Source organism: Ranitomeya variabilis, chromosome 1, assembly GCF_051348905.1.
Source record: "Ranitomeya variabilis isolate aRanVar5 chromosome 1, aRanVar5.hap1, whole genome shotgun sequence".
In the NCBI taxonomy this organism is placed as follows: domain Eukaryota; kingdom Metazoa; phylum Chordata; class Amphibia; order Anura; family Dendrobatidae; genus Ranitomeya; species Ranitomeya variabilis.
Window position 1 is genome coordinate 408950280 of NC_135232.1, and position 25836 is coordinate 408976115.

The 25836-nt window shown below is 42.7% G+C and overlaps 1 protein-coding gene across 20 annotated transcripts in view; it reads right to left on the bottom strand.

The window, feature by feature from the left end:
• PTPRD (protein tyrosine phosphatase receptor type D) overlaps positions 1–25836 on the bottom strand; it is a 2959440-nt gene that overhangs the window by 695049 nt on the left and 2238555 nt on the right. The gene's annotated exons all lie outside the window — the stretch shown is intronic.

The following is a 25836-nucleotide window of genomic DNA, read 5'->3' on the forward strand; positions in this document are numbered from 1 at the left end:
TACAAGGTCTCAAAGAACCGTCCTTCTTGGCCACAAAAAAAAAATCCTGCACCAAGAGGGGAAGAGGATGGGCGAATATGTCCCTTCTCCAGAGACTCCTTTATATAACTCCGCATCGCGGCATGCTCTGGTATAGACAAATTAAAAAGTCGTCCCTTAGGGAATTTACTACCAGGAATTAAATTTATAGCACAGTCACAATCCCTATGAGGGGGCAGGGCACTGGACCTGGGCTCATCAAATACATCCTGGTAGTCAGACAAAAACTCAGGGACCTCAGAAGGAGTGGAAGAAGCAATAGACACCAACGGAGCATCGCCATGAATTCCCTGACAACCCCAACTTGACACAGACATAGCTTTCCAATCTAAAACTGGATTATGAGCCTGCAGCCATGGCAGACCCAAAACGACAACATCATGCAAATTATGCAGAACAAGAAAGCGAATCACCTCCTGATGTACGGGAGTCATGCACATGGTCATTTGCGTCCAATACTGAGGCTTATTCTCAGCCAATGGCGTAGCATCAATTCCCCTCAGAGGAATAGGAAATTCCAAAGGCTCCAGGAGAAAACCACAGCGCCTGGCAAACGACAAATCCATCAGATTCAGGGCAGCACCTGAATCCACAAAAGCCATAACCGGGTAGGACGACAAAGAACAAATCAAAGTAACAGACAAAATAAATTTAGGCTGCATAGTACCAATGGTGACAGGTTTAGCGATTTTTTTAAGCGTTTAGAGCATGCTGAGATAACATGAGTAGAATCACCACAGTAAAAGCACAACCCATTTTGACATCTATGACTTTGTCGCTCAATTCTGGTCAGAGTTCGGTCACATTGCATAGACTCAGGTCTCTGTTCAGAAAATACCGCCAATGGATGAGCAGATTTGCGCTCCCGCAAACGCCGATCAACCTGAATGGCTAAAGCCATAGAATCACTCAGACTTGTAGGGGTGGGAAACCCCAACATAACATTCTTAACGGCCTCAGAAAGACCTTCTCTGAAATTTGCAGCCAGGGCACACTCATTCCATTGAGTAAGCACCGACCATTTCCGAAATTTTTGACAATACACCTCTTCTTCATCCTGACCTTGAGAGATAGCCAGCAACGCTTTTTCTGCCTGATTCTCAAGATTAGGCTCCTCATAAAGCAGTCCAAGAGCCAGAAAAAATGCATCTACATTAAGCAATGCAGGATCTCCTGGCGCCAGAGATAAAGCCCAATCTTGAGGGTCGCCACGCAACAAGGAGATAACAATTTTAACTTGCTGAGCGGAATCACCAGAGGAACGAGGTCTCAGAGATAGAAATAACTTACAATTAGGGTTGAGCGAAACGGGTCGATCATTTTCAAAAGTCGCCGACTTTTGGCTAAGTCGGCGTCTCATGAAACCCGATCCGACCCCTGTGCTTGTCGGCCATGCGGTACGCGACTTTCGCGCCAAAGTCGCGTTTCAATGACGCGAAAAGCGCCATTTCTCAGCCAATGAAGGTGAACGCAGAGTGTGGGCAGCGTGATGACATAGATCCTGGTCCCCACCATCTTAGAGAAGGGCATTGCAGTGATTGGCTTGCTGTCTGCGGCGTCACAGGGGCTATAAAGGGGCGTTCCCGCCGACCGCCATCTTACTGCTGCTGATCTGAGCTTAGGGAGAGGTTGCTGCCGCTTCGTCAGAAGCAGGGAGAGCGTTAGGCAGGGTCCACTAACCACCAAACCGCTTGTGCTGCAGCGATTTCCACTGTCCAACACCACCTTCGGTGTGCAGGGACTGTGGAAGCTATTTTTTTTTTTTTTTCCCCTCAGCGCTGTAGCTCATTGGGCTGCCCTAGAAGGCTCCGTGATAGCTGTATTGCTGTGTGTACGCCACTGTGGAAACCAACTGCTTTTTTCAAAGCACATATCCTCTTGTTCCTTCCTTTCTGCACAGCTATCTTTTTTGTTTGTCCACACTTTTTATTTAATTTGTGCATCAGTCCACTCCTATTGCTGCCTGCCATACCTGGCTTACATTACTGCAGGGAGATAGTAATTGTAGGACAGTTTTTTTTTTTTTTTTTTTTTTTTTTTGTGGGAGATTAAGATTGGCATTTCTGCTACAGTGCCATCCCTGTGTGTGCCATCTCTCACTGAGTGGGCCATAGAAAGCCTATTTATTTTTTCCGTGATTTGTGTTCTAAAATCTACCTCAACACAAAAACACTACATCAATCAGTGGGAGAAAAATATTGGCCTCAGTCAGGGCTTGTGTGCCACTGCTGTGTGTGCTATCTCTCATTCAGTGGGCTATAGCAAGCCTATTTTTTTTTTTTTTTTTTAATATTATTTGGTTTCTAAAGTCTCCCTGAAAAAAAAAAAAAACCTAAAAAAACAGTGGGAGAGTAATATTGCCCTTTCAGCTTGTGTGCCAGTCTTGACTCCTGGGTGTGCCACCTCTCTCCCTCTCATTCAGTGGGCCATAGAAAGCCTATTTATTTTTTTTAAAAAATATTATTGGGTTTCTAAAGTCTCCCTGAAAAAACAAAAAATACATAAAAAAACAGTGGGAGAGTAATATTGCCCTTTCAGCTTGTGTGCCAGTCTTGACTCCTGGGTGTGCCACCTCTCTCCCTTTCATTCAGTGGGCCATAGAAAGCCTATTTATTTTTTCCGTGATTTGTGTTCTAAATTCTACCTCAACACAAAAACACTACATCAATCAGTGGGAGAAAAATATTGGCCTCAGTCAGGGCTTGTGTGCCACTGCTGTGTGTGCTATCTCTCATTCAGTGGGCTATAGCAAGCCTATTTTTTTTTTTTTTTTTTTTTTTTTAATATTATTTGGTTTCTAAAGTCTCCCTGAAAAAAAAAAAAAAACCTAAAAAAACAGTGGGAGAGTAATATTGCCCTTTCAGCTTGTGTGCCAGTCTTGACTCCTGGGTGTGCCACCTCTCTCCCTCTCATTCAGTGGGCCATAGAAAGCCTATTTATTTTTTTTTTTTAATATTATTTGGTTTCTAATTCTCCCTGAAAAAAAAAAAAAAACCTAAAAAAACAGTGGGAGAATAATATTGCCCTTTCAGCTTGTGTGCCAGTCTTGACTCCTGGGTGTGCCACCTCTCTCCCTCTCATTCAGCGGGCCATAGAAAGCCTATTTATTTTTTTTTAAAAATATTATTGGGTTTCTAAAGTCTCCCTGAAAAAACAAAAAATACATAAAAAAACAGTGGGAGAGTAATATTGCCCTTTCAGCTTGTGTGCCAGTCTTGACTCCTGGGTGTGCCACCTCTCTCCCTTTCATTCAGTGGGCCATAGAAAGCCTATTTATTTTTTTTTTTAAATATTATTGGGTTTCTAAAGTCTCCCTGAAAAAAAAAAAAAAACCTAAAAAAACAGTGGGAGAGTAATATTGCCCTTTCAGCTTGTGTGCCAGTCTTGACTCCTGGGTGTGCCACCTCTCTCCCTCTCATTCAGTGGGCCATAGAAAGCCTATTTATTTTTTTTTTTTAATATTATTTGGTTTCTAATTCTCCCTGAAAAAAAAAAAAAAACCTAAAAAAACAGTGGGAGAATAATATTGCCCTTTCAGCTTGTGTGCCAGTCTTGACTCCTGGGTGTGCCACCTCTCTCCCTCTCATTCAGCGGGCCATAGAAAGCCTATTTATTTTTTTTTAAAAATATTATTGGGTTTCTAAAGTCTCCCTGAAAAAACAAAAAATACATAAAAAAACAGTGGGAGAGTAATATTGCCCTTTCAGCTTGTGTGCCAGTCTTGACTCCTGGGTGTGCCACCTCTCTCCCTTTCATTCAGTGGGCCATAGAAAGCCTATTTATTTATTTTTTTAAATATTATTGGGTTTCTAAAGTCTCCCTGAAAAAAAAAAAAAAACCTAAAAAAACAGTGGGAGAGTAATATTGCCCTTTCAGCTTGTGTGCCAGTCTTGACTCCTGGGTGTGCCACCTCTCTCCCTCTCATTCAGTGGGCCATAGAAAGCCTATTTATTTTTTTTTTAAAATATTATTGGGTTTCTAAAGTCTCCCTGAAAAAAAAAAAAAAAACCTAAAAAAACAGTGGGAGAGTAATATTGCCCTTTCAGCTTGTGTGCCAGTCTTGACTCCTGGGTGTGCCACCTCTCTCCCTCTCATTCAGTGGGCCATAGAAAGCCTATTTATTTTTTTTTTTAAATATTATTGGGTTTCTAAAGTCTCCCTGAAAAAACAAAAAATACATAAAAAAACAGTGGGAGAGTAATATTGCCCTTTCAGCTTGTGTGCCAGTCTTGACTCCTGGGTGTGCCACCTCTCTCCCTTTCATTCAGTGGGCCATAGAAAGCCTATTTATTTTTTCCGTGATTTGTGTTCTAAATTCTACCTCAACACAAAAACACTACATCAATCAGTGGGAGAAAAATATTGGCCTCAGTCAGGGCTTGTGTGCCACTGCTGTGTGTGCTATCTCTCATTCAGTGGGCTATAGCAAGCCTATTTTTTTTTTTTTTTTTTTTTTTTATATTATTTGGTTTCTAAAGTCTCCCTGAAAAAAAAAAAAAAACCTAAAAAAACAGTGGGAGAGTAATATTGCCCTTTCAGCTTGTGTGCCAGTCTTGACTCCTGGGTGTGCCACCTCTCTCCCTCTCATTCAGTGGGCCATAGAAAGCCTATTTATTTTTTTTTTTAAATATTATTGGGTTTCTAAAGTCTCCCTGAAAAAACAAAAAATACATAAAAAAACAGTGGGAGAGTAATATTGCCCTTTCAGCTTGTGTGCCAGTCTTGACTCCTGGGTGTGCCACCTCTCTCCCTTTCATTCAGTGGGCCATAGAAAGCCTATTTATTTTTTTTTTAAAATATTATTGGGTTTCTAAAGTCTCCCTGAAAAAAAAAAAAAAACCTAAAAAAACAGTGGGAGAGTAATATTGCCCTTTCAGCTTGTGTGCCAGTCTTGACTCCTGGGTGTGCCACCTCTCTCCCTCTCATTCAGTGGGCCATAGAAAGCCTATTTATTTTTTTTTTAAAATATTATTGGGTTTCTAAAGTCTCCCTGAAAAAACAAAAAATACATAAAAAAACAGTGGGAGAGTAATATTGCCCTCTCAGCTTGTGTGCCAGTCTTGACTCCTGGGTGTGCCACCTCTCTCTCTCTAATTGTGGGCCATAGAAAGCCTTTTTTTTTTTTTTTTTTAATATTATTTGGTTTCTAAAGTCTCCCTGAGAAAAAAAAAAAATAAATTAGGTGGGAGATTAATATTGACATTAGTGCTTGAGTGACAGTCCTGCGTGTGTGTCATCTCTGTGATTTTGTGCCACAGAAAACAGAGTGTGTAACATTGTGCCTGATTTTCCTTGTGGTCTCACCAACCTGTTAAGGGATATTGAAATCATACTGAAGTTATAGCTCACCGTGTAAGTTGTTTGACAGCAACAAATAAAGTTACTTTGGTTAAGATTTTAAAACAATGAGGAAGTCTGGTGCAAGAGGTCGTCGTGGGCGTTCATTGTCAGCTGGTAATGATGGTAGTGGTAGAGGAGCATCAGGTGGTCGTGGGGATAAAAATATTCCACCTAAGTCTGGAGCTGTGGAGCCAGTTTCGTCGTCAGGCTACACAAGGCCTCGAACGCTCTCTTTTCTGGGAGTAGGAAAACCGCTTTTAAAGGCGGAGCAGCAACAGCAAGTTTTGGCTTACATTGCAGACTCAGCCTCTAGCTCTTTTGCCTCCTCTTCCGAAACTGGTAAATGTAAAAGCAGCGCGTCGCTTGTGGATGTTCACGGTCAGGGACAAGTCGCTTCCTTGTCCTCCTCAGCAAAAACTACAACAAGAGAGAAGGATGCAGCAGGCGACACAACGGGTCACTCCATGGAGCTCTTTACACATACCGTCCCTGGCTTAGAAAGTGAAACATTTAACAGGCCATGCCCATTACAAGTAGATTCTGACATGGAGTGCACTGATGCACAGCCACAGCCAGAGTACTATGCTGCTCCTTTGACTCAGACCACCACATTGCCCTCTCAGGGTACAGATCCACAATCAGACCCTGATGAGACTATGTTGCCCCGCCACGAACGCTATACCACCGACCGACACAGTGACACAGACGAAGTTGCACACGAGCTCGAAGAGGAGGTAATAGATGACCCAGTTATTGACCCCGATTGGCAGCCATTGGGGGAACAGGGTGCAGGCGGCAGTAGTTCAGAAGCGGAGGTGGAGGAGGGGCCGCAGCAGGCATCAACATCGCAACAGGTTACATCTGCCGGGCCCGTATCTGGCCCAAAACGCGTGTCAAAGCCAAAACCTGTTGGAGCACAGCGTTGCCATCCGGTTAAAGCTCAGTCTGCAATCCCTGAAAAGGGATCCGAGTCTAGGAAGAGTGCAGTCTGGCATTTTTTTAAACAACATCCAACTGATCAGCGCAAAGTCATCTGTCAAAAATGTTCAACTAGCTTAAGCAGAGGTCAGAATCTGAAAAGTCTAAATACTAGTTGCATGCATAGACACTTAACCACCATGCATTTTCAAGCCTGGACTAACTACCAAACGTCCCTCAAGGTTGTAGCACCCTCGGCCAATGAAGCTAGTCAGCAACGCAACATCCCTTCCGTCACTGTAAGGCCACCATTTTCCGCACCACAGGCAGTATCTGTGCAGGTTTCTTTGCCAGCCAAAAGCAGTCAGGGTCAGGGAATCACCAGTTTTGTAGGAGGAAATATTGCATCTAGGGCACCGGCGGAAACAATACCGTCTCCAACCGTCTCTCAGTCTGCCATGTACACCGGCACACCCGAAAGTTCCACGATCTCCAGCTCTCCAGTCCAGCTCACCCTACATGAGACTCTGGTTAGAAAAAGGAAGTACTTATCCTCGCATCCGCGTACACAGGGTTTTAACGCCCACATAGCTAGACTAATCTCGTTAGAGATGATGCCCTACCGGTTAGTTGAAAGCGAAGCTTTCAAAGCCCTGATGGAGTACGCTGAACCACGATACGAGCTACCCAGTCGACACTTTTTTTCCAGAAAAGCCATCCCAGCCCTGCACCAGCATGTTAAACAGCGCATCGTCCATGCACTCAGGCAATCTGTGAGTACAAAGGTGCACCTGACTACAGATGCATGGACCAGTAGGCATGGCCAGGGACGTTATGTGTCCATCACGGCACACTGGGTGAATGTGGTGGATGCAGGGTCCACAGGCGACATCAATTTAGGGACAGTTGTGCCTAGCCCACGGTCTAGGAAACAGTTGGCTGTAGGCGTTCGCACCCCCTCCTCCTCCTCCTCCTCGTCCTCCTGCAGAAGCTACAGCTCTTCCACAGAACGCAGTCTGCCAACCACTCCATCGGCAGATGACACTGTTGCACACCAGTTGTCCCATTATGGGCCAGCTACTGCCAAGCGTCAGCAGGCTGTATTGGCTATGAAGTGCTTGGGCGACAATAGACACACCGCGGAAGTTCTGTCCGAGTTCTTGCAACAAGAAACGCAGTCGTGGCTGGGCACAGTAGATCTTGAGGCAGGCAAGGTAGTGAGTGATAACGGAAGGAATTTCATGGCTGCCATCTCCCTTTCCCAACTGAAACACATTCCTTGCCTGGCTCACACCTTAAACCTGGTGGTGCAGTGCTTATTGAAAACTTATCCTGGGTTCTCCGACCTGCTCCTCAAAGTGCGTGCACTTTGCTCACATATCCGACGTTCGCCTGTACACGCCAGCCGTATGCAGACCTATCAGCGGTCTTTGAACCTTCCCCAGCATCGCCTAATCATAGACGTTGCAACAAGGTGGAACTCAACACTGCACATGCTTCAGAGACTGTGCGAACAGAGGCGTGCTGTTATTTATTTGTGGGAGGATACACGGGCAGGCAGTAGGATGGCAGACATGGAGTTGTCAGGTGTGCAGTGGTCTAAGATACAAGACATGTGTCAAGTCCTTCAGTGCTTTGAGGAATGCACACGGCTGGTTAGTGCAGACAACGCCGTAATAAGCATGAGCATCCCCCTAATGCGTCTGCTGATGCAAAGTTTGACGCACATAAAGGAGCAGGCGTCTGCACCAGAGGAAGAGGAAAGCCTTGATGACAGTCAGCCATTGTCTGGTCAGGGCAGTGTACAGGACGAGGTAGCGGGCGAAGAGGAGGTGGAGGACGAGGAGGATGATGGGGATGAGTATATTTTTAATGCCGAACCTTTCCCGGGGGCACAGGAATTTGGTTGCGTGTCACGGCCGGGTTCTGGTTTTTTGAGGGACACAAGTGACGTAGATTTGCCTGCAACTGCCCCTCAACCAATCACAACCGGAGATTTGACAACTGGAACTTTGGCCCACATGGCGGATTATGCCTTACGTATCCTAAAAAGGGACACACGCATTACGAAAATGATGAACGATGACGATTACTGGTTGGCCTGCCTCCTTGATCCACGCTATAAAGGCAAATTGCAAAATATTATGCCACATGAGAACTTGGAACTAATATTAGCAACCAAACAATCAACTCTTGTTGACCGTTTGCTTCAGGCATTCCCAGCACACAGCGCACGTGATCGTTCTCACACGAGCTCCAGGGGGCAGCAGACTAGGAGTGTTAGGGGTGCACACATCAGAAGTGGCATTGGACAGAGGGGTTTTCTGACCAGGTTGTGGAGTGATTTTGCTATGACCGCAGACAGGACAGGTACTGCTGCATCAATTGAAAGTGACAGGAGACAACATTTGTCCAGTATGGTTACTAACTATTTTTCATCCCTTATCGATGTTCTCCCTCAACCGTCATTCCCATTTGATTACTGGGCCTCCAAATTAGACACCTGGCCAGAATTGGCAGAATATGCATTGCAGGAGCTTGCTTGCCCGGCAGCAAGTGTCCTATCAGAAAGAGTATTCAGTGCTGCAGGTTCAATATTAACCGAAAAAAGGACTCGTCTGGCTACCCAAAATGTTGACGATCTAACATTCATTAAAATGAACCACAACTGGATTTCGAAATCTTTTGCCCCACCTTGCCCGGCCGACACCTAGCTTTCCTATGAAAAGCTCTTGCCTGTGAATTACTTTTCTAATGTCTAATTTGCTGCAGCTGATTGTACAGCATACGACATGTTTACACCTCCCTAAATGGCAAAACTCCCCACACGGGGCCGTGGTATCGCGACTTGGCGCAAGCACCCGTGAGACTGCTGTTTGTCTGAAGAGGTGGGTGTGCTCGCTTTTGGTTGACGGCATTGCTACTGGGTCCCTCATAGTACAATGTAGTGTCTCTGGCGGTGGTGGTGCGCACCCAACGTCAGACACACCGTTGTAACATGAGGGGCCCTGGGGCGGTCCCGCCGGCCTCAAGAGAGTTCCCCCCTACCCCAGCTCAAAATGTGCTCTACCACGTGCAAAATTATGTCGCACAGCTCCACCAATCTTTAGTCTATTCGCTGACATCATTCAATGTCTGGCACTGACAATACAAATTTGTAGACATCTATGATGCAACTTAAAGTAGTCTGTGTCTGTGTCCTATATTGGCACCATTAAATAGTTACTGCCAAATTACTATGTCAGAAACTCAGTAGATGAGCCCACCCCTGTACCTAAGTATGCCACCTTTTTTTTTTGTTTTGGTTGTTTTGCGAGACATTAACATCTATTTATATTTTGGGAGTACTGGGACAGACACTCCTTGCACTACTCCTCCACTCACCACCAAGCTGCCTGTGTATCCATGTAACCGCTGTAAAACTGCCATGAGCCTATTGTTTGTTATTTTAGGCCTTTGATAGCCTGTCTGCGGCCCCTACTTGCAATACTCCTCCACTGACCACCAAGCTGCCTGCCCGTGTATCCATGTAACCGCTGTGAAACTGCCATGAGCCTATTGTTTGTTATTTTAGGCCTTTGATAGCCTGTCTGCGGTCCCTACTTTAAATACTCCTCCACTGACCAGACCACTGCTGCCCGTGTACCCCTGGAACCAATTATAAAGTGCCTACAGCCAGCCCATTTTTTTATGTTAGGCCTTTGAAGCCTGTCTGCGGTCCCTACTTGCAATACTCCTCCACTGACCACAATGCTGCCTGGAGTGCCTGCCTGTGTATCCATGTAACCGATGTAAAACTGCCATGACTGCCTACTGTTTGTTATTTTAGGCCTTTGATAGCCTGTCTGCAGCCCCTACTTGCAATACTCCTCCACTGACCACCAAGCTGCCTGCCCGTGTATCCATGTAACCGCTGTGAAACTGCCATGAGCCTATTGTTTGTTATGTTAGGCCTTTGATAGCCTGTCTGCGGTCCCTACTTTAAATACTCCTCCACTGACCAGACCACTGCTGCCCGTGTACCCCTGGAACCAATTATAAAGTGCCTACAGCCAGCCCATTTTCTTATGTTAGGCCTTTGAAGCCTGTCTGCGGTCCCTACTTTAAATACTCCTCCACTGACCACCAAGCTGCCTGCCCGTGTATCCATGTAACCGCTGTAAAACTGCCATGAGCCTATTGTTTGTTATTTTAGGCCTTTGATAGCCTGTCTGCGGCCCCTACTTGCAATACTCCTCCACTGACCACAATGCTGCCTGGAGTGCCTGCCTGTGTATCCATGTAACCGATGTAAAACTGCCATGACTGCCTACTGTTTGTTATTTTAGGCCTTTGATAGCCTGTCTGCAGCCCCTACTTGCAATACTCCTCCACTGACCACCAAGCTGCCTGCCCGTGTATCCATGTAACCGCTGTGAAACTGCCATGAGCCTATTGTTTGTTATGTTAGGCCTTTGATAGCCTGTCTGCGGTCCCTACTTTAAATACTCCTCCACTGACCAGACCACTGCTGCCCGTGTACCCCTGGAACCAATTATAAAGTGCCTACAGCCAGCCCATTTTCTTATGTTAGGCCTTTGAAGCCTGTCTGCGGTCCCTACTTTAAATACTCCTCCACTGACCACCAAGCTGCCTGCCCGTGTATCCATGTAACCGCTGTAAAACTGCCATGAGCCTATTGTTTGTTATTTTAGGCCTTTGATAGCCTGTCTGCGGCCCCTACTTGCAATACTCCTCCACTGACCACAATGCTGCCTGGAGTGCCTGCCTGTGTATCCATGTAACCGATGTAAAACTGCCATGACTGCCTACTGTTTGTTATTTTAGGCCTTTGATAGCCTGTCTGCAGCCCCTACTTGCAATACTCCTCCACTGACCACCAAGCTGCCTGCCCGTGTATCCATGTAACCGCTGTGAAACTGCCATGAGCCTATTGTTTGTTATGTTAGGCCTTTGATAGCCTGTCTGCGGTCCCTACTTTAAATACTCCTCCACTGACCAGACCACTGCTGCCCGTGTACCCCTGGAACCAATTATAAAGTGCCTACAGCCAGCCCATTTTCTTATGTTAGGCCTTTGAAGCCTGTCTGCGGTCCCTACTTTAAATACTCCTCCACTGACCACCAAGCTGCCTGCCCGTGTATCCATGTAACCGCTGTAAAACTGCCATGAGCCTATTGTTTGTTATTTTAGGCCTTTGATAGCCTGTCTGCGGCCCCTACTTGCAATACTCCTCCACTGACCACAATGCTGCCTGGAGTGCCTGCCTGTGTATCCATGTAACCGATGTAAAACTGCCATGACTGCCTACTGTTTGTTGTTTTAGGCCTTTGATAGCCTGTCTGCAGCCCCTACTTGCAATACTCCTCCACTGACCACCAAGCTGCCTGCCCGTGTATCCATGTAACCGCTGTGAAACTGCCATGAGCCTATTGTTTGTTATGTTAGGCCTTTGATAGCCTGTCTGCGGTCCCTACTTTAAATACTCCTCCACTGACCAGACCACTGCTGCCCGTGTACCCCTGGAACCAATTATAAAGTGCCTACAGCCAGCCCATTTTCTTATGTTAGGCCTTTGAAGCCTGTCTGCGGTCCCTACTTTAAATACTCCTCCACTGACCACCAAGCTGCCTGCCCGTGTATCCATGTAACCGCTGTAAAACTGCCATGAGCCTATTGTTTGTTATTTTAGGCCTTTGATAGCCTGTCTGCGGCCCCTACTTGCAATACTCCTCCACTGACCACAATGCTGCCTGGAGTGCCTGCCTGTGTATCCATGTAACCGATGTAAAACTGCCATGACTGCCTACTGTTTGTTATTTTAGGCCTTTGATAGCCTGTCTGCAGCCCCTACTTGCAATACTCCTCCACTGACCACACCAATGCTGCCCGTGTACCCCTGGAACCTATTTAAAAGTTCATAGAGCCTAGTTATATATTTTATTTACTATTAATAAGGCCATGATGGACTACGCTGTACCACGCTACAAGCTAACCAGTCGACACTTCTTTTGCGAGAAAAGCCATCCCAACCCTCCACCAGCATGTAGAAGACCGCATTGTCCATGCACTCTGGCAATCTGTGAGTACAAAGGTGCACCTGACAACAGACGCATGGACCTGTAGGCATGGCCACGGAAGATTACGTGTCCATTACGGCGCAATGGGTTAATGTGGTGGATGCATGGTCCACAGGGGACAGCCTACTAAGTCTGTCTGCAGTCCCTAATTCAAATTGTCCTCCACTGTCTAAATCGGAACTTCCACCTTCTGGCTTTCGGCCTATAGTATCAGAAATTAAACTGCATTTGGCCTTCAACTTTGGTTAGGGCCTACTAACGGCTTCTGCCCCTCCCTGGTGTTGCCCTCAACTAAATAAAGCTGAGCTTCAACCTTCCGGCTCTCATTATGTGGTTTAAAAAAAAAAAATGGTGGTTAGGGCCTACTAACGGCTTCTGCCCCTCCCTGGTGTTGCCCTCAACTAAATAAAGCTGAGCTTCAACCTTCTGCTCCAAATTACCATTTTGAAAAATGCAATAGGCTTTTCAGGCCTACTAAAGGTGTCTGTCTGTGTGCCCCTCCCTGGTGTTGTCCTCAACTAAATAAAGCTGAGCTTCAACCTTCCGGCTCTCATTATGTGGTTTAAAAAAAAAAAATGGTGGTTAGGGCCTACTAACGGCTTCTGCCCCTCCCTGGTGTTGTCCTCAACTAAATAAAGCTGAGCTTCAACCTTCCGGCTCTCATTATGTGGTTTTAAAAAAAAAATGGTGGTTAGGGCCTACTAACGGCTTCTGCCCCTCCCTGGTGTTGCCCTCAACTAAATAAAGCTGAGCTTCAACCTTCTGCTCCAAATTACCATTTTGAAAAATGCAATAGGCTTTTCAGGCCTACAAAAGGTGTCTGTCTGTGTGCCCCTCCCTGGTGTTGTCCTCAACTAAATAAAGCTGAGCTTCAACCTTCCGGCTCTCATTATGTGGTTTTAAAAAAAAAAATGGTGGTTAGGGCCTACTAACGGCTTCTGCCCCTCCCTGGTGTTGTCCTCAACTAAATAAAGCTGAGCTTCAACCTTCCGGCTCTCATTATGTGGTTTTAAAAAAAAAAATGGTGGTTAGGGCCTACTAACGGCTTCTGCCCCTCCCTGGTGTTGTCCTCAACTAAATAAAGCTGAGCTTCAACCTTCCGGCTCTCATTATGTGGTTTTAAAAAAAAAATGGTGGTTAGGGCCTACTAACGGCTTCTGCCCCTCCCTGGTGTTGCCCTCAACTAAATAAAGCTGAGCTTCAACCTTCTGCTCCAAATTACCATTTTGAAAAATGCAATAGGCTTTTCAGGCCTACTAAAGGTGTCTGTCTGTGTGCCCCTCCCTGGTGTTGTCCTCAACTAAATAAAGCTGAGCTTCAACCTTCCGGCTCTCATTATGTGGTTTAAAAAAAAAAAATGGTGGTTAGGGCCTACTAACGGCTTCTGCCCCTCCCTGGTGTTGTCCTCAACTAAATAAAGCTGAGCTTCAACCTTCCGGCTCTCATTATGTGGTTTTAAAAAAAAAATGGTGGTTAGGGCCTACTAACGGCTTCTGCCCCTCCCTGGTGTTGCCCTCAACTAAATAAAGCTGAGCTTCAACCTTCTGCTCCAAATTACCATTTTGAAAAATGCAATAGGCTTTTCAGGCCTACTAAAGGTGTCTGTCTGTGTGCCCCTCCCTGGTGTTGTCCTCAACTAAATAAAGCTGAGCTTCAACCTTCCGGCTCTCATTATGTGGTTTTAAAAAAAAAAATGGTGGTTAGGGCCTACTAACGGCTTCTGCCCCTCCCTGGTGTTGTCCTCAACTAAATAAAGCTGAGCTTCAACCTTCCGGCTCTCATTATGTGGTTTTAAAAAAAAAAATGGTGGTTAGGGCCTACTAACGGCTTCTGCCCCTCCCTGGTGTTGTCCTCAACTAAATAAAGCTGAGCTTCAACCTTCCGGCTCTCATTATGTGGTTTTAAAAAAAAAATGGTGGTTAGGGCCTACTAACGGCTTCTGCCCCTCCCTGGTGTTGCCCTCAACTAAATAAAGCTGAGCTTCAACCTTCTGCTCCAAATTACCATTTTGAAAAATGCAATAGGCTTTTCAGGCCTACTAAAGGTGTCTGTCTGTGTGCCCCTCCCTGGTGTTGTCCTCAACTAAATAAAGCTGAGCTTCAACCTTCCGGCTCTCATTATGTGGTTTAAAAAAAAAAAATGGTGGTTAGGGCCTACTAACGGCTTCTGCCCCTCCCTGGTGTTGTCCTCAACTAAATAAAGCTGAGCTTCAACCTTCCGGCTCTCATTATGTGGTTTTAAAAAAAAAATGGTGGTTAGGGCCTACTAACGGCTTCTGCCCCTCCCTGGTGTTGCCCTCAACTAAATAAAGCTGAGCTTCAACCTTCTGCTCCAAATTACCATTTTGAAAAATGCAATAGGCTTTTCAGGCCTACTAAAGGTGTCTGTCTGTGTGCCCCTCCCTGGTGTTGTCCTCAACTAAATAAAGCTGAGCTTCAACCTTCCGGCTCTCATTATGTGGTTTAAAAAAAAAAAATGGTGGTTAGGGCCTACTAACGGCTTCTGCCCCTCCCTGGTGTTGTCCTCAACTAAATAAAGCTGAGCTTCAACCTTCCGGCTCTCATTATGTGGTTTTAAAAAAAAAATGGTGGTTAGGGCCTACTAACGGCTTCTGCCCCTCCCTGGTGTTGCCCTCAAGTAAATAAAGCTGAGCTTCAACCTTCTGCTCCAAATTACCATTTTAAAAAATGCAATAGGCTTTTCCGGCCTACTAAAGGTGTCTGCCCCTCCCTGGTGTTGTCCTCAACTGAACAAAGCTGAGCTTCCACATTCTGGCTTTCGCCCTATACTATCAGATATTAAACTGCATTTGGCCTACTAGTGTGGTTAGGCCCTTGAAACAGTGTCTGCTGCTCTTGGGTTTGCTACTCCACTGAACAAAGCAATGCCGCCTGTTTAGTCCTGTTACCAATTTTGAACTGCATGTAGCCTACTTTATTCTTTGGCCCTATATCTGTTTCCTCCTCATCCTGCCCATTGCCCAGCCACTGCTAAATGAGTCTGCTGGTACATTGACCTAGACCACTACATTCCCCTTGTACTCTACACAGCCAGAATCTGTCCCTGCTGAAAGTAAGGTTCCCCTTCCCGCATGTTATACCACCTTACACAGGGACAAAGAGGAAGGTGCAGATGAAAGTGCAGGTTCCTTCATCAGGTGGGGGGGCATACTCGTTGGCGACGTCACTGGCACAGGGCCCCTCAGAGTACGCAAAAGTGTCGCTGCTGGTGGGAGGCGCCCCCGCCATGCAAACACACCGCCGTACTTTGAGGGGCCCTGTGCCAGTGGCAATGCGAACGAGTGGGCCCCCCCCCTGCTTGCTCAGGATCACAGCACTTGCAACTTTTAAATACTTACCTTTCCCTGCAACACCGCCGTGACGTAGTCCGCATTTCCTGGGCCCACGAAAAACTTGAGCCAGCCCTACTCCCCCCACAACTTTCACCCAATTCCCTATGCCCAACTATTATTATACAGTTAATTAAGATTGGCAAGCTTCAGAAACAAGAATGGATGTTTTTGGCATTAAAATGGGCACTGTAGGTGTTTTCCTGGCCTCCACTCACTGCCGACTATGCTTCCCCATTGACTTGCATTGGGTTTCGTGTTTCGGTCGATCCCCGACTTTTAGCGATAATCGGCCGACTGCACTCGACTCGACTCTGGACAAAATCGGGTTTCCCAAAACCCTACTCGATCTTAAAAAAATGAAAGTCGCTCAACCCTACTTACAATTATTCTTAAAATTTAGAAACCTAGATCTATCTCCAGAAAACAACTCAGGAATGGGTATCTTGGGTTCTGACATAGGGCTATGAATAACAAAATCCTGAATACGTTGCACCCGTGCAGTAAGATGATCCACACTAGAAGTCAGAGTCTGAACATTCATGTCTGCAGCTGAGCTCAAAACCACCCAGAGTTCAAGGGGATGAAAGAAGCTAAACAGACTGCAGCAAAGGAAAAGCGGGAGGAAAAAAAAAATGTACTCAGGTCTTCTTTTTATCCCACTTCTGCGATGCATTAAACACTTTTTGGCCTGCTCTACTGTTATGATCCTTAGTGGTTGAGGATCACAAAATACTCCAGCTAAGTAACAAAACATAGGACAAGCTCTAGGGAGGTGGTAAACTGGACTGACCGCAAATCTGAACCTATCCAACACACTAGAGGTAGCTGGTGAACGTGACTAAAATCCTAGACGTCTCGAGCCAGCCTGAGGAACTAACTACCCCTAGAGAGAAAGAAAGACCTCACTTGCCTCCAGAGAAATAATCCCCAAAGATATAGAAGCCCCCAACAAATAATAACGGTGAGGTAAGAGGAAGGCACATACACAGGGGTGAAAGCAGATTCAGCAAATGAGGCCCACTAATACTAGATAGCAGAAAATAGAAAAGGGGTCTGTGCGGTCAGTAAAAAACCCTTACAAAATATCCACACTGAGATTTCAAGAACCCCCGCACCAACTAACGGTGTGGGGGGAGAAACTCAGTCCCCTAGAGCAACCAGCAAGCGAGGAAATCACATTTTAGCAAGCTGGACAAGAAACATGATGAATGCTGATAATCAAAAAATAAACAAACAAAAACTTAGCTTGTCTTGGAGAGACTGGGAGAAAGGTAGTCACAAGGAATCTGAAGAGCACTGAATACATTGAGAGCAGGCAAGGAACTGAGTATCCAGGTGAGCTAAATAGGAAACCAACCAAGGATAACGAACCAGCTGATGCTGCCAACCTGCAGAAAGACAACACTACACAGTACCGCTTGTGACCACTAGAGGGAGCCCAAAAATAGAGTTCACAACAGGGAGACCAGGGCACAGGTAAACAGATATGCTCAGCCACGACTACGGCCCTGGCACTCCCTCACAAGAGCAATGACAAAATGCAAAAGAGACAAACACAACAGCCAAAAAGCATGAGAACAGAAAAATGGTCTGTGGTCACCCTCTGCAGAACCACTTCTTTATAGGGGATGTCTTGCTAATTGTCTGTCATTTCTACCTGTTGTCTTTTCTATTTACAGGAAAAATTGATTCACAATCAATGTTGCTTCACAACTGTAAAAGCTGATTTCACCGACGTGTTATTGACTTGGAATTACATTGTGTTGTTTAAGTGTTTCCTTTTATTTTTTGAACAGTGTATAGATAGATAGATAGATGTGTTAAATGCCAAAAACATTCGAAGCAATGAAAATATCATATTTACTCCCAAATGGTATTAAAAAAAACATCAGCACAGGTTGCAAAAAATAAACCTTCACATAGCTCTATCGACGCAAAAGTAAAAAAATTACGGGTTTCAGAAAATGAAAAAATAGCCCAGATTTTCTATAATTGTACTGACCTGGAGAATCAAGTCACCAGGTCAGTTTTACTACTCCATAACTCTTTAAATATAAACCCAAATATTAATGGCAAGATTGCATTTTTTCCACAATTTCACCGCAATTAGAATTTTTTCCTGTTTTACTGTGCATGATATGAGAAAGTGAACTGTGTCATTCAAAACGACAACTCGTCCTGCAAAAAACAAGCCCTCATATGGGTATGTCAATGGAAAATTAAAAAACGTATGACTGTGGGAACAAGGTGAAGAGGAACAAATGTGACAAATTGAAAATACATCTGGTTTCTTAAGTTACGGGAGTTCAGATTGCCATAGAGCGACTACACTGACTTTCACTAAAACACCTTGATACTGCGAAACTCATAAATTTTCCCTCACAAATGAGGAGCATATCACTCAATCCACTTACAACTTGTTGAACACTTCTGTTACAAGCCATCATTAGCTGCCTCCTACCTGTCAGATGGTAGAAAAATGAGGCCATTAGTGACATCTACAGTTAATGTTTAATTATTAATCAGTATATTGAATGCATATTATTTACAAGATCTGCTACTGCTAATTAAATGGAACTTATATTCAAGCAAAAGCCGTCCACCTATTACTAATCCTTTATCAAAGTCCACAACCCTGTATATTATCTACTAACTCCCTCTGTACAGTCCAAAAAATACCATTTGTATTTCTCCCACTCTGTATGCAATGGTCTGATCTGATGGGCATCATTGCTTTAAAGGGGGACTTTTTTTTCTCCAATAGAAAAACAGTATGGCATGTGAGGTTTTTTAATTGGACAAGACTGATGCGGAGGTCTGGTCACTGTTCCTCCACCAGCAGCCATTGTATGGACTGGAGATCTGTGCAGTCAGTGAGGAAAGCTAACATGAGCACGAGGCGATCATGTCATACCGATATAATAGTAAGTTCTCCAAAATCATGTCCCCAATACATCTGTAAAAATAAAGATAATGTGGCCGACCCCGGTAACGCATTCTGCAGCCAGCAATGGACAGTGTAATACAGCGGCTGTAGGAGGTGAATGGTGCAAAATTTGTAATTAAACTCAAGTGCAAAAATCATTTTTAGTCCCATTTGCATGCATTCAAGTAAGAAAAAAAATGTCAACCCCTTTAAATCATGTTGGGTCTGTTTAATAATCTTAGAGATATATCTATGAGGAAGATACCATAGCTTACAGGGCTGAGCAGTAACGTATTACAGTTACCTGGAGATTTAGTTCAGTGCTTTTCTTTATGAAATGTAAAACTGCATTAGATAATAAAAAGTATATTAAAAAATATGAGAACACTATATAAGGTCCTTATTCATCAAAGATGGTCTTGTTCACGCCGGTGCTGATGAAGGGGCTGCCTGGATGCTTCTAATCATGAAGAGGTGTATGCCTTAACGAATCAGGAACACTGGACGAGCAACGCACACTGCTGCACCACAAATCCTACTCGAGTCCCTGCTGGGGTACGATTTATAGCGTAGTGAACGCTGCTGCTCCTCATAAATTTGATGAGTAGCAGTCACCATGCCCCTGTCCTGCCAGCTCTGCCCATTTTGCCAGAGTTGGGAGAAACTAGTATGAAAACTTCAATATTTGTGATTTTTCAGAGTTTTTATGCCAGAATTCTGGTGAAACCTTTGATGAATAGGGGCCATAGTTTAAAAACAAGAGCTGAGTTAAACCAGAGATATTAGTAACATCTATTGGAAATACCCACTCAGCTCTGAACTGCTAGGTCCACAAGCGGGCATAGCGCAGAAAGCATAACAGAGAAGAGCCAATGCGCAAGTCAACCAACAATGTAGTATAAATTGACCTATTGAATTATGTTTGGTGGTATAGAAATATTCTTATGGAAACAATAAACAAAAATGTATTTCTTCCTTGGCTACGTCACATTATTTCATAGAGCTGTTAAAGAAGCATTCACAAATAGCCGAAAATATCCACAATAATGAGTTCCGCATTCAATTTGTATATGAGATCGTGACTAAAGACTAACCCAATACTGCGTTGTGATGACAGCTGTACAAACATTCAACTAAATATATAATTTATTCTGCTCAATTGTAAAATAGTACATGGGTATCTGATGACTGCACAGCAGCTGATGTGAATTTTGGGTGATGTCCTCAGCTTACTCTTCTCAAAAAAATACAAAAAACAAATGTCTTCAATCATGGACTTTTAGAAACAGTTTCCGAAATTCTACATTGAAGTCATTTTTTTCATTTACTTTCAGGTGAAAAAACACACCGCTAAAATAAATCATCCTTTGAAAAATTCAATTTCTTCGTAGTTTTCAGTACATTTATTTTCCAGCCTCAACACATGACCTCCCAAAGACAGGAATACATTGTTTCAGACTGTGCCCATCACAGAGGTAATATCTGCCAATACCGAAGTTAACAATCTCTTCTCTGCGCCAGCATAACTTGCCTGAACAAACCATATTATAAATCATACTAGTATTGTTTTAGCCAGAAATGACCTCTTCAAATAATACATGACAATCAGTGTAAGTACTACTTGTAAAAAAAAAAACTATTATAAAATATTCCAAGCAAATTGCATCATGTACTGGATGCTAGAAAACTATGTCTTACTATCTATCTATCTATCTATCTATCTATCTATCTATCTATCTATCTATCTATCTATCTATCTATCATCTATTTACCCATAATCTATCTATCTATCTATCTATCTATCTATCTATCTATCTATTTACCCATAATCTATCTATCTATCTATCCATCTATCTATCTATCTATGTGTCTGTGTATCTATTTATCTATCATTTATTTGCCCATTATCTATCTATCTATCTATCTATCTATCTATCTATCTATCTATCATCTATTTACCCATAATCTATCTATCTATCTATCTATCTATCTATCTATCTATCTATCTATCTGTCTATCTATTTATCTATCATTTATTTGCCCATTATCTATCTATCTATCTATCTATCTATCTATCTATCTATCATCTATTTACCCATAATCTATCTATCTATCTATCTATCTATCTATCTATCTATCTATCTATCTATCTATCTATCTATCTAATACAGTATATATCCCATATCTGTCTATTTATCTATCTAATATCTATCTAATATCTATCTATTATCTATCTAGTGATTATCTATCTATCTATCTATCTATCTAATATCTATCTATCTAATATCTATCTATTATCTATCTATCTATCTATCTATCTATCTATCTATCTATCTATCTATCTATCTATCGTCTGTCTATCAATCTATCTATCATATCTATCTAATATATATATATATATATATCCCATATCTGTCTATTTATCTATCTAATATATATCTATTATCTATCTAGTGATTATCTATCTATCTATCTATCTATCTATCTAATATCTATCAATTATCTATATATCTATCTATCTAATATCTATCAATTATCTATCTAGCTATCTATTATCTATCTATTTATTTATCTATAATGAATAAAGAAAATTTGGCAGCACTGCCAAAAAAAAGAGTGCAATAAAACCTGTGAAGGTGAGGTTCAAACGACAAAATAGATAAATAAATAGAAAACCAGAAAAAACAGGCAGCACTAGAAAAATCAAAGTGAAAAACCGTGGCTTTACTGATCCATTAGCAGCAATGTTTTGGCAGATTTCTCTGCCTTTCTCAAGCCTTTATCTATCTATCTATCTATCTATCTATCTATCTATCTATCTATCTATCTATCTATCTATCTATCTATCTATCTATCATATATCTATCTATTATCTATCTATCTATCATCTAGCTATCTATATTATTATCTATATATTATCAATCTTTCTATCTATCATCTATCTACAACCCCTGGCAAAAATTATGGAATCACCAGCCTTGGAGGATGTTCATTCAGTTGTTTAATTTTGTAGAAAAAAAGCAGATCACAGACATGGCACAAAACTAAAGTCATTTCAAATGGCAACTTTCTGGCTTTAAGAAACACTTAAAGTAATCAAGAACAAAAAATGAGGTAGTCAGTAATGGTTACTTTTTTTTAACCAAGCATAGGGAAAAAATTATGGAATCACTCAATTCTAAGGAAAAAATTATGGAGTCACCCAGTAAATTTTCATACCCAAAAATAACACCTGCATCAAATTAGATCTGCTCATTAGTCTGCATTTAAAAAGGAGTGATCACACTTTGGAGAGCTGTTGCACCAATTGGACTGACATGATTCATGGATGGCTCCAACATGAGAGGTGTCAATTGAAACTAAGTAGAGGATTATCAAACTCTTAAAAGAGGGTAAATCATCACGCAATGTTGCAAAAGATGTTGGTTGTTCACAGTCAGCTGTGTCCAAAATCTGGACCAAATACAAACAACATGAGAAGGTTGTTAAAGGCAAACATACTGGTAGACCAAGGAAGACATCAAAGCGTCAAGACCAGAAACTTAAATCAATATGTCTCCAAAACAGGAAATGCACAACAAAACAAATGAGGAACAAATGGGTGGAAACTGGAGTCTGTGACCGAACTGTAAGAAACCACCTAAAGGAAATGGGATTTACATACAGAAAAGCTAAACGAAAGCCATCATTAACACCTAAACAGAAAAAAACAAGGTTACAATGGGCTAAGGAAAAGCAACTGTGGACTGTGGATGACTGGATGAAAGTCATATTCAGTGATGAATCACGAATCTGCATTGGGCAAGGTGATGATGCTGGAACTTTTGTTTGGTGCTGTTCCAATGAGATTTATAAAGATGACTGCCTGAAGAGAACATGCAAATTTCCAGTCATTGATGATATAGGGCTGCGTGTCAGGTAAAGGCACTGGGGAGATGGCTGTCATTACATCTTCAATAAATGCACAAGTTTATGTTGATATTTTGGACACTTTCTTATCTCAGCAATTGAAAGGATGTTTGGGGATGATGAAATCATTTTTCAAGATGATAATGCATCCTGTCATAGAGCAAAAACTGTGAAAACATTCCTTGAAAAAAGACACATAAGGTCAATGTCATGATCTGCAAATAGTCCTTATCTCAATCCAATTGAAAATCTTTGGCGGAAGTTGAAGAAAATAGTCCATGACAAGGCTCCAACCTGCAAAGCTGATCTGACAGCAGCAATCAGAGAAAGTTGGAGCCACATTGATGAAGAGTACTGTTTGACACTCATTAAGTCCATGCCTCAGAGACTGCAAGCTGTTATAAAAGCCAGAGGTCGTGCAACAAAATACTAGTGATGTTTTGGAGTTTTTTTTTTTGTTTTTCATGATTCCATAATTTTTTCCTCAGAATTGAATGATTCCATAATTTTTTCCCTATGCTTGGTTAAAAAAAGTAACCATTACTGACTACCACATTTTTTCGTTCTTGATTTATTTTAGTGTTTTTTAAAGCCAGAAAGTTGCCATTTGAAATGACTTTAGTTTTGTGCCATGTCTGTGATCTGCTTTTTTTCTACAAAATTAAACAACTGAATAAACATCCTCCAAGGCAGGTGATTCCTTAATCTATCTATCTATCTATCTATCTATCTATCTATCTATCTATCTGTCTATCTATCATCTATACAGTTGTTGTTCTCAAAAGTTTACATACCCAGGCAGAAATTTTGCTTTCTTGGCCTTCTTCAGAGAATATGAATGACAACTAGTGTTGAGCGATACCTTCCGATATTCAAAAGTATCGGTATCGGATTGGATCGGCCGATATCCAAAAAATATCGGATATCGCCGATACCGATACCCGATACCAATACAAGTCAATGGGACACAAATATCGGAAGGTATCCTGGATGGTTCCCAGGGTCTGACGAAGGAGAGGAAACTCTCCTTCAGGCCCTGGGATCCATATTCATGTAAAAAATAAAGAATTAAAATAAAAAATATGGATATACTCACCCTCGGACGGGCCCTGGACCTTAGCGGTGCAACCGGCAGCCTCCGTTCCTAAGAATGCAGTGAGTGAAGGACCTTCGATGACGTTGCGGTCACGTGAGCGGTCACATGAGCGGTCACGCGACCAATCACAAGACCGCGACGTCATCGCAGGTCCTGTACACTCACTGCATTCTTAGGAATGGAGGCTGCCGGTTGCACCGCTAAGGTCCAGGGTCCGTCGGAGGGGTGAGTATATCCATATTTTTTATTTTTATTCTTTATTTTTTACATGAATATGGATCCCAGGGCCTGAAGGAAAGTCTCCTCTCCTCCAGACCCTGGGAACCATACACTGGGAACTTCCGATTCCGATTTCCGATATGACAAAAATATCGGAACTCGGTATCGGGATTCCGATACAGCGAATATTGGCCGATACCCGATATTTGCAGTATTGGAATGCTCAACACTAATGATAACACCAAAACTTTTTCTCCACTCATGCTTAGTGGTTGGATGAAGCCATTTATTGTCAAACTACTGTGTTTTCTCTTTTTAAATCATAATGACAACCCAAAACCTCCAAATGACCCTGATCAAAAGTTCACATACCCTGGTGATTTTGGCCTGATAAAATGCACAGAAGTTGACACAAATGGGTTTGAATGGCTACTAAAGATAACATCTTCACCTGGGACCTGTTTGCTTGTAATCAGTGTATGTGCATAAAAGCTGAGTGAGTTTCTGGGATACAGACTGACTCTTGCATCTTTCATCCAGACACTGATGTTTCTGGATTGTGAGTCAAGGGAAAAGCAAAAGAATTGTCAATGGATCTACAGGAAATGGTCGGTGAACTGTATAAAACAGGAAAGGGATACAAAAAGATATTCAAGAAATTGATAATGCCAGTCAGCAGTGTTCAAATTATGATTAACAAATGGAAAATCAGGGGCTCTGTAAAAATAAATCCACGGTCAGGTAGACAAAAATGTCATCCACAACTGCCAGGAAAGTCATTTGGGATGCAAAGAAAAACCCAAAAATAACATCAGCTGAAAAATAGAACTTTCTGAAAACTATTGGTGTGGCTGTTTCAAGATGCACAATAAGGAGGCACTTGAAGAAAAATGGGCTGCATGGTCAAGTCACCATAAGAAAGCCATTAGTATGCAAATGCTACAAAGTATCTTGCCTGCATTATGCAAAACAACACAGAGACAAACCTCAAAACTTCTGTTGCAAGGTAATTTGGAGTGATAAGACCAAAATTTAACTTTTTGTCCACAATCATAAATGTTACATGTGGAGAGTGGTAAACAAGGCTATGATGAAAGAAACACCATTCCTACTGTAAAGCATGGAGGTGGATCGCTGATGTTTGAGGATATGTGAGCTACAAAGGCACAGGAACCTTGGTCACAGTAGAAGGAAAGATGAATGCAGCACATTATCAGCAAACACTGGAGGAAAATTCACACTTGTCAGTCCAGAAGCTGCTCATGGGACGTACTTGGACGTTCCAACATGACATCGATCCAAAACACAAGGCCAAGTTGACCTGTCATTGGCTACAGCAGAACAAAGTGAAGGTTCTGGAGTGGCCATCTCAGTCTCCTGACCTCAATATCATTGAGCCACTAAGGGTAGATCTCAAGGGAATAGTCCATGCTAGACACCCCAGGAATTTACAGGAACTGGAGGATTTTTGCCAAGAAGAGTGGACAGCTTTACCATCTGAGAAAATGACGAACCTCATCCACAACTACCACAAAAGACTGTCATTGATGTCAGAAGGAGCAATACACGGTATTAAGACATGGGATATGTGAACTTTTGATCAGGGTCATTTGGATGTTTTGGGTTGTCATTATGATTTAAAAAGAGAAAACACAGTAGTTTGGCAATAAATGGCTTCACCCAGCCACTAACTATGAGTGGAGAAAAAATGTTGGTGTTATCATTCATATTCTCTGAAAAAAAGGTCAAGAAAGCAAAAATTCAGACTGGGTATGTAAACTTTTGAGCACAACTGTCTATCTATCATCTATCTATCTATCTATCTATCTATCTATCTATCTATCTATCTATCTATCTATCTATCTATCTATCATCTATCTTTTATCCATTATCTATCTATCTATCTATCTATCTATCTATCTATCTATCTATCTATCTATCTATCTATCTATCTATT